This window comes from Catharus ustulatus, chromosome 3, assembly GCF_009819885.2.
Source record: "Catharus ustulatus isolate bCatUst1 chromosome 3, bCatUst1.pri.v2, whole genome shotgun sequence".
Lineage (NCBI taxonomy): Eukaryota > Metazoa > Chordata > Aves > Passeriformes > Turdidae > Catharus > Catharus ustulatus.
The window spans coordinates 14,614,086-14,628,568 of record NC_046223.1 but is presented as its reverse complement, the minus strand read 5'-3'; positions in this window follow the sequence as shown (position 1 = coordinate 14,628,568).

Genomic DNA, 14,483 nt, shown 5'->3' with positions numbered 1-14,483 from the left:
CTAGGGATGGCAGTCAATGTTTTCCAGCATGCTTTCCTCTTGCAGTACATACACCAAGCTTTGCTCAAAATTTGCATCGTTAATCTTTTATTGCACTTCATGGGTTAGATGTGATTCACATGTGCTTGTTCAGGTGCAGGTGGTGTTCAGCGATGGCTGGTCATTCACCTTCTTGCAGGTGGATTGTTTGGCAACTCAATATTTCCTGTGTCTCATAGAATAATGCACCCTAAATAACTCATCCTAGGTTTAAACTTAGGATCTTCCAAATAAGACCCTGCAGAAATGTATGTAGTTTAGGTTAAATCTGACTTTCTTTACAAAAAACAGGTGATTTCTTCCTGGTCAGGTTTGTGGCAATCAACAAGCATTGAGTGATACTGAGAAAGCAAAGAAAAATTTCTGAATTGCCAGAGAATGTCACAACATGATTTGAAAAACGCTTAATAGAAGGATGCATCCTGATATTTTAATTATCCTATCTGGTAATGTAATCAAAAGCTTATTATGAATCTTAGTTATTTTCAATGATACACTGTGGAAAAGAATTGAGGGCGAAAAATGAGGACAAAACAAATCATGGTCTCATCCGCTAAATCTCTGATTGAGCTGTCCTTCTGATCAGTGTAGACTGCTGACTGACAGCTTTTTCTTTCAGTGCTGTCATTCTCATTATATGGTTATTTGTCTGCTTCATCTAATAAGGGGTTATTCCTAAATTTAGGGGAAATTTATGGACAAATCAGACTGAACCACTTAAACAGGCTGCTTTTACAGCTTGCATTTCAACTGTACTCACAAACATGTCCCAACTGCTATTGCTGTTTTATATAGCTTCAACTTCTTTTGCCCAGAAATTAATGGCAATGAAGCAGGGAAATCTTTATTCCATGACCTCTTCTCTGTAGATCCTGCTTACTTGCTGCTGCTTTATCCAGCAGTCACCAAGTTCAGTGCATTAAGTCTGCAATTCGATGCAAATATACATGTCTTGAGTACTGGTGTTTGCATCCCTAATGGGGAGCAGGTTCTGTTTGAGATTTAGCATGCAGCATGCAAAGGGTGGCATCACTGTCTCTGTGAATTTTGTGTCTGCATTAGCTGCAAAAATAAAAGCAACTGCCTTTTATGCAGTGTCTGCATAGAGTAAAAACATTTAGGTGAAACATTTATACTTTCACCTGTTTTTCAAAACAATTAAAATATTTTTTTTAGTTTTTCCATTGACAATTTACCAAACTATTTTTTTTCCTTGTTAATAATCCATGGTTGCTAATGGTTCAAATCAAATAGACAACCATAAAATATATCTGAGAGATACAAATACTAGTGCAGAAACTTTTTTCCTCTTTGTCTAGCATGAAAAGGGGTAAGGTACAAGAATTTGGCTAATGAAATCTAGATAATTATCCATTTGTCTGTCTGTGCATTCCAGGAGGGTTAAAAAAAAAAAAAAAAAAAAGTTTGGGTAACGCACGCAGCTAAAAACATATGAATAGCTATTTTTTATTCTTTACTTCTATTGTGAAATTGTGGTCAGAGCTCACAAATAGACAGTCCAAATGGACTCTATCTTTCAGTTACCACAAACCCCCTTAGACTACCCTCTAGAATTACAGGTATTGTCTAATACAAGGCAAATTTTGAAATGCATTCCACGTCTTTGTCAGAAGAGACAATATTTTTTTATTGAAATATTTAAGGAGTATTTTTGTTCCAGGGAAGAGAATATTATTTTCTAATATTAAACAGGCTTTGAGGCACGTTTCAGATTCAAAAAATATTGCAGTCTATGACAGTGATAAATGTATGACAGTGAGAGCTCATAGTTTACCTCAAGCACAGAATCAACACTGGACAAAAAAAAAAAAAAAAAACAATCCACAAAAAAACCCAAAAAAAAGAAAACAAGATTTTTGCCTCTCAAGTACATCTTCAAGCATGGAGATGATTATGACCGGTCCTATATTCACATTTCTAAAGAGCAAAAAAGCCAAAGATGTATTCCAATACTTCTATTGCTTTCTAGTTAATTCTGTTACCTTGGACTCAGGTTGAACTTGCAAACCGCTTACAGAAAAATTCATGTCTAAAATTTTCAAGGGCAGGTTGCTGAATTCTCATTCAACAGTTCTTCCCAGAAAAAAAGTGATCCTTTTCTTGCCATACAGTGAAAAAAATTATAACCGATATTATTTTTTAAAAGTGGCATTGGTTAAGATTTCCCAGAGCTCAGATGAGTAGGTCAATACCCTTAAATAAATACATAATTTTTCAATTGTTATAAGCTTCAAGTCTCTTCTCTTCAAGACAAAAATTCTTGGAAATACATGACATTCATTCTATTTGGAATTAATCTCTTTTACGTTGCACAAATTTTGAATATTTCATTTCCACTGCAGTTTTTCAAGTAATGTGTTTCAGTACAAAATATTTGCATAATCTAAGTTACTTATTTTATGGATTTTTTTTTTAATTTAATTATGAAGCTAGGATATCAAAACAATCACTTAAGTTAGTGACAATTATAAATAGCTGTGCATGAGTTCCTTCCTTCTATGTTATAGAAATAGAAAACCCATGTAAGAGAATCCATATGGAAACAGCTCAATGCCTGGTGCCTGCTACCTCTTCCTTAAACATTTTGTTTCATGTTGGCATCCTTTCATTAGATTATGAAAACTTTGATTCCCTGGCACTTAGATTGAGAAACTAATTTTTACAATGCAAACATAAAGATGATGATACTTAAGGCATTTTTGGACATGTCTTCAGTCAAGTATGGATTTTAAACTTAACTGTCTTGGTGATTATTGACTTCCTTTCTGTCTGTTCCAATGACAGACAGCTGGTATCATATTTCTGTAATTCTTTCATCATTAAAGAAACACAGAGGCTCACGGATATCTCCTCACTCTGGGGAGGCATAAGCACAACTTTTCCACTATTGGGTAATGTAGAAAAGTAAGACAATTACTAGGAATAAGCAGATCCACAAGTTGTAAATTCTTTGAAAACCTCTTGGAGTAACAGAGAACATTTCCGTGCCTTAGGGTAAAATCTATTACTAAAGAAAAAAAAATAAGTTCCTACATAAGAATACGTACAGGAGCATCTGTCATGTGAATATTAACAACACAGGAATGTATGTGTATGAATTTATGCATATATGTGCATCTGGCTAACTCTGTACCTTCCTGGGACAAGTGTAAAAAGGAAGAGTCTTTTAAGTTTTAATAATAATAATCTTACCAGATTCTCGTTCAGATTCAAAGAAATTTGCTAACAGCCAGGGTATTTAATTCCTCTCTTTCTGGAGTGAGGAAAACCATGATGGTGCCACTTTTTTAAGTGTGTTCATTCAGCACCACGTGTGTGACAGCCTTGCTGTTATGTAATCATCTGCCCACACCACAACACGTACCTTCCCATCTTGCCTGCCTGTCTCATCAGCCTTGCAACTAAAGTCTGGGCTGATCCCTCCTGGCAGCTCACCATCTGCAAAACGGGAAGAGCTGGCTTTGTTGTGATTTCACACTTCCCTTGATTAGGCTCGCTTATGTCTGAGGGCCGCCAGGAGAATGGTGGCTCCAACCGCGAGTTCCGTGGCAGGGGACAGACACGCAGAGAGTCCACGGTGGCAGGGAGCAATCTGGAGCCCACAACAGGGCTGTCCGAAGCTGTTAGTTGCTTTTGCACTTTAAAAGCTGCATGTTATGAAATCAATGGTCTGGTTTTGAGGCAGACAGATCTGCCTTCCTAGAGAAAAGCATGCATATTTTGTAATGACCTTGCATAAAAGTTCCGGGGAGATAAATGCAATGGGAAGGGTGAGGCTGGCTAAAGTGCTGCAAGCAGAAGTATGTTTTTTAAATGACAGTGGTTAAAAAATAAAATTCCCGTTCATTGTTGGTGCTCCTGTATATCATTTTATCCTTCTCCTGCTGCTGCAAGACCATGAAAAGGAGTTTATCGGGTATGACGGTCAATGATCTTGTCACTGTTACTTCTTGAGATTGGCAGCACTCAGAAGAGCTCTGTGTGAAAGTTTTTTCAAAGCTTTTCACAGCCAGATCACACTTTTTATAGGATGGTAAGAAGCTATGATGGCCATTCTGTTTGTCCCATTCCTTCATATTAACGCCAGTAGGTGACCATAAAATCTCCCTTCCATCTCATAGCAACTCTGTAAGTGATAACTCTGTCTGTAGACAGCTACTGTTTTTTTTCAATTAAAGACACTGTGAAGAGAAATTAATATGGCTGCATTGTAGAAATGGCTCCATTTATTTCCAGTATATATAAAACAATATAATGCATTTCTTGTTTACATTTTATGTGATTTTCTAATACATATATAATCCTCTTTTTAGAATATGTAAACTAACAAACCTTTGATTCACTTCATTTCTCTGACAATAAACTTCCCTCAGCTGAACATGATTATGACATTTGCTTCTTTTCTCAGCTTGTTTTAATATTTTCTCCTTCTGCTTTGAGTCTCCTTGGCTGAGCTGTCCTTGCTGATCATCATGAGCTTTTCCCAAGGAAGCAAGAGAATTTTAACAACACAATTCATACAGTGAGTTTTTCAAAATTAATGCATTAGAGTAACTCATTAATCCATTTTTGTCTTTTGGAAGACACTGGCTACCCACAGTCTTTGCTGTATCCCTGTCTCAACACATCAGACTACAGACCAATTTCAGGGAGATTGAATGCAGAAATAGTGTTTTTCATATCAAGAATATGTTTTTTCTTCAAATACATGGAAGACCCAAAGTTTTTGGTGGGAAGCTTTAATCTGTGCTTTAATCTGTGCTTTAATCTGTGATTTTCCATCATAGTATGTTCTCAAGAAATGTTTAAGTCTCAAGTTATTTCCAAAGTTGCTGGGCATTACTGTCATCCAGCAGCTTGCCATCTTCTTTTACATTAACTTCTTATATTACCTGGAACCATGAATTTCCCTATGCATGCAATCCTTTTATGATTCTAGCACATATTTAATATTTGATGCTTCTATCATCATTAACACTGCTCTGAAGGCTGCTGAGGATTACACCATTAAAAGGTTAGTACAGCAACTTTGTCATTTGAGTTTAAAGAATTATTTTTGTGCAGATCAAAATAAAAAAATTACTGGCACTCCATTGAAAATGGTTCAGAAAAAAACTTGGAAATTTCACTGTGATCTGGAGATTTGGTTTGACATTAATAACTGATTGTTTTCATCTTGACACCATTTTAAAAAGGCATAATAATGTGAAACATTTTAATTAGATCAAATTGAAATATAATTTGATGAGTGTATATGAATATGGTAAATAGATGTGATCAGTGTTCTGTACTGATTCATTATTGAGTTATGCCATGTAAAACAAGCATAATAACTCACAATGAACATGTATTTTCTTAACACTTGCATTTTTTTTCAATGTTGTATTCAAGCCACTGTTTTGCTCTTGAACTCCAGTAAATTCTATATAAAGGTATTTGTGAGATATTTGTGTGTGTGTCCACATATTAATGGAGAGATGTTCATTATGCTAACAAAAATATGTGCACTTAAAGTTGTCGTTTGAAGATAAACTGACATAAGTACCCTAAACACTTGATTTTTTGGAGCCATTCTTGCAAAAAAATCAAAATTTCTGAGTGTTTACTGATAATAAGATCTATGCACCCACGAGACTGTGGCTGTAATTTGTGAGTCTCTTCTTATGTTCAAAGTGCCTTTATTCATTTGGAGGCTGCCTGAGGGAAGTTGTCACTTTTAACTTCAGCAATTAGCAACTAATTTTGGACCATGAAAAGTTCCAGCAGAACAGGGATAACTTTCATCAGGACCCTAGTATATAAAATGCAAAAGGAGAACAATTTTTGTTATTACACCTCTAAATAGCCAGTGGAATCAATGACTTTTGAAATACACTTTGCATTTGTGTCTTCATTATTTTTGTCAATGTGAGAGAGCATCAGAAACCCCACTAATGCCAAAAGTTAGTCTCAAGTTTAGGGTTATTAATTCATACTCTAAGCATGGGAGAATCTATGCCAGAAAAAAAAAAACCAAAACTAACAAACCAAAAAAAACAAACAAACCAACAACCCAAACAACAACAAAAACGAACAACAAACAGCACAAAGAGAAGAAAAAATATTTTGAAATACAAGCTCCAACAAAATGGTGTTTTTAGTGGGGTGGAAAAGAAGGGATGATTCCACAAGAGGGGATAGCCCAGTCATGTGGGTTTTTCATTATGTGAAATGTTCATGGTTGCTTAATAGGGTTATTTGTGTGAAAAAAAAATCAAGACGATCTGGATTTTTTGTTGTGCTTTATTTAGATTTGGAAAGGGTTGATGCAAGAGAGAAACAACTTATAAATCTTCTGCAGGTTTAAAAACTGCTGTACACAGAATTGACATGGGCTTGATTTCCAAGCTGTATAACATAAGCTGATTGAGATAACATAACTGTGTTTTACTTTTCAGCTGTAATGAAGAGAAAGGATTTAGAAGTCAATTCTGGTATTTCTTTAATATTTTCCAGAACCACTTAATCTTCCTTATAATGTAATCACTGCTTACTTTTCTCCTGAGCAGATTTGCTTTACTCTTTCTTCGTCTCACTATGTCATAGAAAACGTCAGTCTTTTAGGGATAACAACTACTCCATGAGCTCAGTGTTTTTTCTGTTTAAGGTGGAACCTAGATATTTGCTCATGATACACAATCCTTTGTCAGGGCTGTACAGAGACACCCAGCACACTGGTGGTCCCTAGCCTGGGGAAGAATTCTTTTGTCAGTTTTATTTCAGCACAGTTAAAACCTATTTAGTAGATTGTGTCTCTCCTTAATTGAACAATGGAAGACTCAAATTCTGATCATTTCTCCCGGAGTCTTACAGTGGCTCTAGCTCTTAAACAGATTTTTTTTTTTTTTTTGGTAGCAATGAACATGGATTGTACGCTCCACTAGGTACATCTCTGTGAGAAAACAACTGATTTCCATAACTGCTGCATTCACAGGAGCTGTGCTGCAGCTGGGGTGAAACTGCTGGTGAGGCTCAGTGCAGGCATGATGCTCACCAAAATATGATTAGTTGACAAAGTAAATATAAGCAACAAATAGGCAAAGGTGGGAGGAAATTTCAAAGTCCAGGCAGAGTGGAAGAATAAGGACAAGACTTTGCAATCCATGAGCTGAAGCAAGAGATAGAAGCAGCATTAAAGATGAGAAAAAAAGCTAAACTAGAAAAAGGAACTTAGGACAGTAGGAGGGAATTGGACACAGCTGGGTAAAAGCACAGGGCAGAAGGAGATATAATGCTCACGCTAGAGGAACAAGCAGGAACAGGAAATCAGTAGGTGTCTGGTCCAGGGATAGTAGTACCTCCTCCTGCAAATCTTGCTTCCCATGATTTATCAAAACTTTAATGATATGACTTGTAAGTTATGAGTTTCCTCCTTAGTTCAGATGTGTCTGTAAATAGTATTCACTCACTTTTCACATTGTGAAAATGATATAATTAATATTTATGAAGCAATCAGAATATTCTGAAAGTCTGAGTTTTGTGATTCTGGAATGTTATACTGAAAAGCACCACAGAAATAACTGTGGGAAAAGCAATGTCAGTTTTCAGGACTGAATTTGATATAGTAAATAAAGCACTTCAAACCAGGCAAGCACAAAATATTGACTACTTGCACTGTAAGGGAACCACATCCATATTGTGCCCTAAGGCAGGCATTCTGTTGGAAAAGCAGTGTGTGCTCATGTAATTAAGGAGGATCTCATAATACACCCAAACAACGGGTTCAGATAAAACTGGCACTCCAGACTTCACTCTGGTATTTCATAACTTTGGAGTTCTTGAGTATACAGCTCTAAAAATGGCCATTTATAACAGTGGACACTGCACACTGAAGCACCTGAATGCCTGGCATGGTTGCAGATCCCTATGGCTTCTCCTTAAAGAAGTGCATGAGCTTAAAGAAGTGCATGGAATTAGTTTTAAAACTCTTGTGAACCTGAAATAAATTGGCACAGTCCTATATAAAATAGGGAGCCTCTCATGTTTTCTTACCCATCTTTGGAGTGCGTCAGCAAGACTTAGCAGATTAGCAGCCATTTGAATTATCTACTTGTTTTTATATTAAATAGTCTGGAAGTATGGTAATAAAATCCCTTGTAAAACTAAATATTAATACCCATTTTAATATGTACTATCCAATTTAAATAAGTAAAACAAAAATAATGAAAGTCTGGACTGGAAAACGTGGGTGTTTACATTGTGTACTCTTTTGCTTTGTGCTAATGAGATTCCCAGGAAATTACTTTCTTGACATTTTAATGTAAAGACCACATGACCTCTAGCATTAATTATTTCCATGAGCTAGTTAGCAAGTGAGTCCTTCAGGGCTTATGACGTCTAAAAGTAAATTAATCCTCTGAGTTTCATGATTGTTGGATAATATTTTTGCTCTGCCATTAGTTGTGGAAGGGCTGTTCTTCTCTACTTTTTACAGGGAAAGGTTTAAAACACCTTTGTAACCCTGCTAGCCTTGTGATCAACTTGAAATTAAATATAAGGACCTCCTCTTGACAGGAAAACTTTAATGTCTGCTTGCTGAAACTCACTAAAGCAACAGAGCACCACACAAGCTTGCAGCATATGTTGATTTCTTTTTGCAATTTTCATAAAGCATAAAAGCAGAAGAATTGAGATAAGACAGTGGGGAAAATATGGGTGAATTGGAAAAGCATTATTTTGTATATAATTTTTTCTGTATCTGACAGTAAAAGCAACATTGTCACTTTTATACTCTGATAAAACAATGATTTACTCATATTAATTGTAGGAGATGGAGTTTAAAAAAAAGGGCCATAGTTGCAAAAAATTGTGACAAATGCTGAAAGATGCATAAAATGCTGTAAGGAAATACATGTCTTGGAATGTCTGGATGATAATGTATTACTTGTGATCCCTGTCAAAATTCTCTGGATGGTCTGTCACCAGAGTGTGGGGTGTTTGGGGGAGTACATTTTTCATCCTAGTCAATAATTTATGAGCATTTTTTAGCTCATCTTGTGTGAAAATCTGATGCCAGTGTTCAAAAGAGGGCATCAGAGACTTGCCCTCTAGAGTATCCTTTGAGAACGAGCAGGTGAATGTCATCGGTTCAATTCTGTGTGCCTGCATTATTTTTATACAGTCCTGCTTAACTCTTACTGACTGTACTGCTTTTTGCTGATTTTTTGCTTTATGCCACTTTTCAGTACTTTCAGACAGCAATGGTAAAACTTTGCAGAAGTTCTGACTTCCAAGAACAGTTGGTAGGAAAAATGATGGCTCAGTGGGTCAGAGATGCGAGGATTAGAACCACCAGGATTCCAGTTTGCTGATTCAATTCTCACCCAGCTTGATTACATTGGAAAGATATTGCTGTCTGTGGACTCCTTGACTTGTGTACAGCAACTTAATACCCTCCAACCTCTATTTTATGTGTTTTCATGTTACAGCAGAGAAAGCTATATTTGGAATTAATTGGAAGTCTTGGCAGGTTGGCCAAAATTGTGGAGAAAGCAACTAGAAAAGGCCCTGTTGTAGCCTATTGACACACTGCTGATGGGGAAGTAGGGATTAAAAAAAAAGAGATTATTATTTTGTTACCTCGAGTATACTTGGATTATTGTAAAAATTCTGTTAGCTTTTGTTCTCATAGTACCATTCTTTAAGTTGGGATCTGAATGTCTGTACAATACTGAAGATCTCCTATGAAAGGAATCAGTTTCTGTCCTTCTGATTTATTTTCATGTGTTTCTTTTTCTCTCTGCTATTGCCCCTCAAGAAACGATAGCATGTCTGATAGCTCGTTTTGCTCCTACTGCTGAGTACAACTTCTCCTGTAGGCTAACCCTGACTTTTCCCTTCAAATAGAATCTCTAAGGAGACTCCTAACAGGTACCAGTAAGGATGCATGACAATTTCAGCTTCAAAAAATTTATGTAGCATTCCAGATTGGTCTGCACATTGGTGAAGATATAATTCTTGCTGCTGCCCTTTAACAATCATTGCTGGACAGATGGGGCAGTTCTTGACTACCACAGCTAGGAAGGCCCAGGTAGAGTGCTAGAGGATTAATGTAAGAAACCCTACATATAAACAGTCTCAGGAGCAGGCAAAATGATCAGCTACATTGATAACTTGTGAACATTTATTTGGGTAATGCCACAAATACTGACAGTTTACCACAAATATTGGCTTGCAAATATTGGCTTGATTGACAAAGTTTTTGACAAAGTTTTTACCAGCCATTGAAATTACTATGGGATCACTGCATCACATTCCCTTTCCTTTTATCCTATTTTCATCTCCCACCTCACTGCATTTGTTGTCCGTCTCCTAGAACATATGCGTGGCTCAGTAACTCAGAAGATGAAAGCTCACAGCAATACGGATGCGTCCTGTTCTCTTTCCTTACTTCTCCATTGTGCATTGGTACATTGTTTCACCAGACATATAAAACAGGAATAATTCCAAGGCTATGCCTAAAACAGGATTATATGGGCAATGACTGCTGCTTGTGCTGCAGGAAGGTAAGGGCTGCTTTTCACTGCTCATCCCTGCATCAGCATTGCTCTCTTTGCCTGTGTATCAGTTTCCATTGGAAAATTAAATGCTTCAAAGCAGTGCTGTCCACAAAAAAGAAAGTTCACTATTTACGTAATACTGCCTATGACCATAGGTCTGGAAAGTATCCTCCAAGATCATGGTACAATGTTAAGTTCACTGGAGCATGGACATTCCATGCTGTCCTAAGGGTTAGAAAAAATGGATCTTCACTTTTGATCTGACCAGTGTTGTAAGTGATACTTTTGCCACATTAGTAGACTGACTAATTTCTTCATCTGACTACTCATAAATAATTACAGGTCACTTCTTGTAAAGTCTGTGCTTTTGCACAAAGTGCATTAGTCAGAAATCATTGTTGTCCTGAGACACAGGGTAACAGATGGCTACAGCAATTGTAGGAATGACTGTCTCTTGCCTCAGCAGCCTGAATGTCTAGTCAGTCAAGAAAATTAGTTTGTTATGCCTGTGATTTATTTGAACTTTGTCTATTTCAACTCCAAAATGCACATGAACATTAAATTTTAAATACAGTTCTTACATTTGTTCATTTGAAAGAAAGGGATTATTTCCATAAGGAAACACATTATAATTTCCACACTTCTAAAGATGACTGACAAATAGTTACTCTTTCTCTGTTTGCAAAAACAGATACTATAGAGTGCGAAAGGAGTCTGTCTAAGAACTCATTGGGAAATATTCAAATTTAATATCTTACTCTGGGTTCGAGGCTTAACCCTGAAATCATATTTGTGTTATTATTTTTTCATGACCTTATTAAGTTCAGGAGATTTACCTGGGCTTCAGAATGCAGTTTAATAGCCATATCTAATATGGTATGGGTACCTCCTCTCGATGAAGCCAGCCATCTGGGTTTATTGCTATATTGTGACTCCTTGGTTACCATGCCAAGAGGCAGATGGAAGGCACACAAGAAAAACACTGGGGTTTGGTGAGAGAGAGGGCAGCTTCAGTGCATCTTCTGGGGTGTCTCTCATCTGATAAAAAACAAATTCCCTGTAACAACAACTTCCTCTGCTCCCTGGCCAGGCTTTGCTTCTGATGGTATAAAAGGCTCTAGTTGCTGTCCTTTAATCTTCAAGCATGAAAAATACAAGCCTTCATTTTGTTGCTCCCTGTTCTGAAGCAGATGCCAGCTTCACAGTCAGCTTTTCTTAGTATCAATGTGCTCACAACAGAGACTTTCATTTTTTTCCCTTAGAATTACAGTCTTTCTTAAAACAAACAAACAAACTAGCATCTTCAAAGGACTACATAGATCAGCTCATAGAGAATACATAGTACATAGTGGTAACTGACATTTCCATAGAAGAGAGGCTCATTTTTCATTGAGCTCCCTGCAGTGAATAAAACCACACAGAATCAGAGGTAATTGAACAAGGGATGTCAGTTTTTCACACTTTTTCCCATGTGTAATAACAATATATACTGTGGAGAACAGGACTGATAGGGTTAAATGTACAGACAGATCGCTGGAAAAGATTCATTGCATTGTAACATCTTGATTCATGAGGTAAGAACAACCCATAAAGGAGAAGATACAATTTCTCCCAGACCCTGTGTTAGCTTATCCTAACATCTTTAATCCCATACAGCTTCCATACAAAATGCCAAGGCAGCACAGCTTGCAAAAGCACAGGAGTTTGTGTCAGCTCACTGGCGGAAGGCAGCCTCCCTGCTCCTCCCAAAAGTGTGATCATTTTATCAGGCACATTGAAGCTTAGAAATTCTAAGTTGCAATATAAACAATTGTTATGATTCCCGACCCAGCTGGTGCTGTCAGGGATAAAAACCTGCAGTCATTTGAATGCAGCAGGATAAACACACCAGAACACTAATTTGTTCAGCTACCGTTCCAGCTTGTTACCCAGCTTTGGCAGATCTAAGTGCTTAATTACAGTAGTGATGTCCACAAGTATCACAGAAGATGGTTTATCAGGTGTTTATAATGCGAACAAACGTCAGGCTGAAGCACAATAAGCAACAACTCAGCCCACTTAAATTATGTGCGTAATTTAGAAAACACTAAAACACAGTCAGAAAAAAAAAATGTTTTTCACAGGTAAGTGGCAGGTTTCATTCTGGCGGTTGGATTATGGCCAATTTATGATGGGACCTATGCAAGACTGTGGAACCTATGTGCTTTCTGCTTTGCTCTGTCTTGGCAAATTCTTTCAGGGAAAGAAGCCAAGAGTTTGTAAGCTCATAGCCCTTTTGTTTCAGAGAATTCAGAATAAAATCAAATTGCAAATAAAGCAAATTCCAAAGTTTATAGATGCTTCATGAAGCTCAATATATTGTTGCATTTAATTAGATATTATTGATTATTATATAATTATTTAAAACCAAGGAACAGGGCTATTTGAGCAGTGACTTTGCTGTGGAGTTATGACATGGCAGAAGCCTCTCTTCCATTTTTGCACTGACATATACACTGTCAGCACCCTTCAAAAGAGCTGCTAAATGGTTCCCTCAAAGAGAATAAAGCTCTACTTTATAAATATAGGTAAGCCAGTTCCTCAGTCCCTCCTCTTCTAAGACTTGAACACACCTGTAGTTTGTTAACAGGTTAAAAGAAGAAAATGTCTAACTACTGACTTTGGCTGTCCAGGAACAGTGCCCCTTCCATCTTATTTTTATCCTCCTCTTCCCAGTTCCCAGTGATAAGTTTTGGTTGCAACTCTTGGTGTGAGGGATTGCAATCTCCCGCCTGCCATCAGCTTGCTTGAAGGAACTTTGCAGTGCTGCAAGCATTAATACTTTGATTACAAAATAGTTTTTGTGTTATCTCACTCTGAACACAATAAACCACAGCACAAGTTGAGCGGTATGAATAAGCCATGGTTAACAAGTCAATAAAAGACAACCTGCAAGGCCACACTTCAACACTTATCAATATATAAGTGCAATTCTTTTGAAATTCATTGGAGAAATAGTCATATGTATCCATTATTGCCACCAATTTATTAACTGTTTTCAACTAATTAAATGATATCTGTAAAAATAAAAAAAAATTAAAAAATACAAAACCAAGACATTAAAGTCTGGGAATGAATAGCACAGTTCAATTTTTCTTTCAATATGCTGTCATTTTGCTATAACCCAGATAACTGAACATGGATATATACATGTGTGTGAATGTAATTAAAATATTGAAAAATGTACATATTTAGGAGATCTGGGGGAGTGGAGAAGCAGATTGTTTTTCCAATTAAGTATTCTTCTGCAATGTATGAATGCTAGGTGCTGACATGCTTATATATATTAAATTTTTAAATTATGAAATTAATGTAAACTTGTGAAGAAAGACCTTTGTGTAGACTTGGGGGGAGGGGAATAAGAATAGTTTTGACTGAGTATGCGTTAATTTAACCTGTTACACCAAAAATTGGGTGACACTGAAAACTCCAGGCTACCTAATTCACATAGAGTTGGGTGAGGTAATACAGACTTTGAAAAACTCACTAGCTTCCAATTTGAATTTCAGACAATTTAAAATTCAAAACATTCATTGTAGTTATGATTTGAAATCCTCAGGATGTGATGTTGTTAATGAACTAATTTTCAAGGTCTAATTATACCTGAAAAATCTTAGCCTGCAACAAAAAAAGGATTTAAATGAACTTAAAATGACAACATTTTACACACAGTTTGGGTACTACTCATTAGAACCCAAACAAATAAAGAGGAAATATTGCTGTACCCATTCTAAGTTGGATTTTGGTACGTGCCTGAAAACATAAATTTCAGTGCAAATGGGGTTTTTTATTTATCTCTGGCCAGACAGGCAGCCCTAAATCAATGCAGCACTTAATTCTCACTTA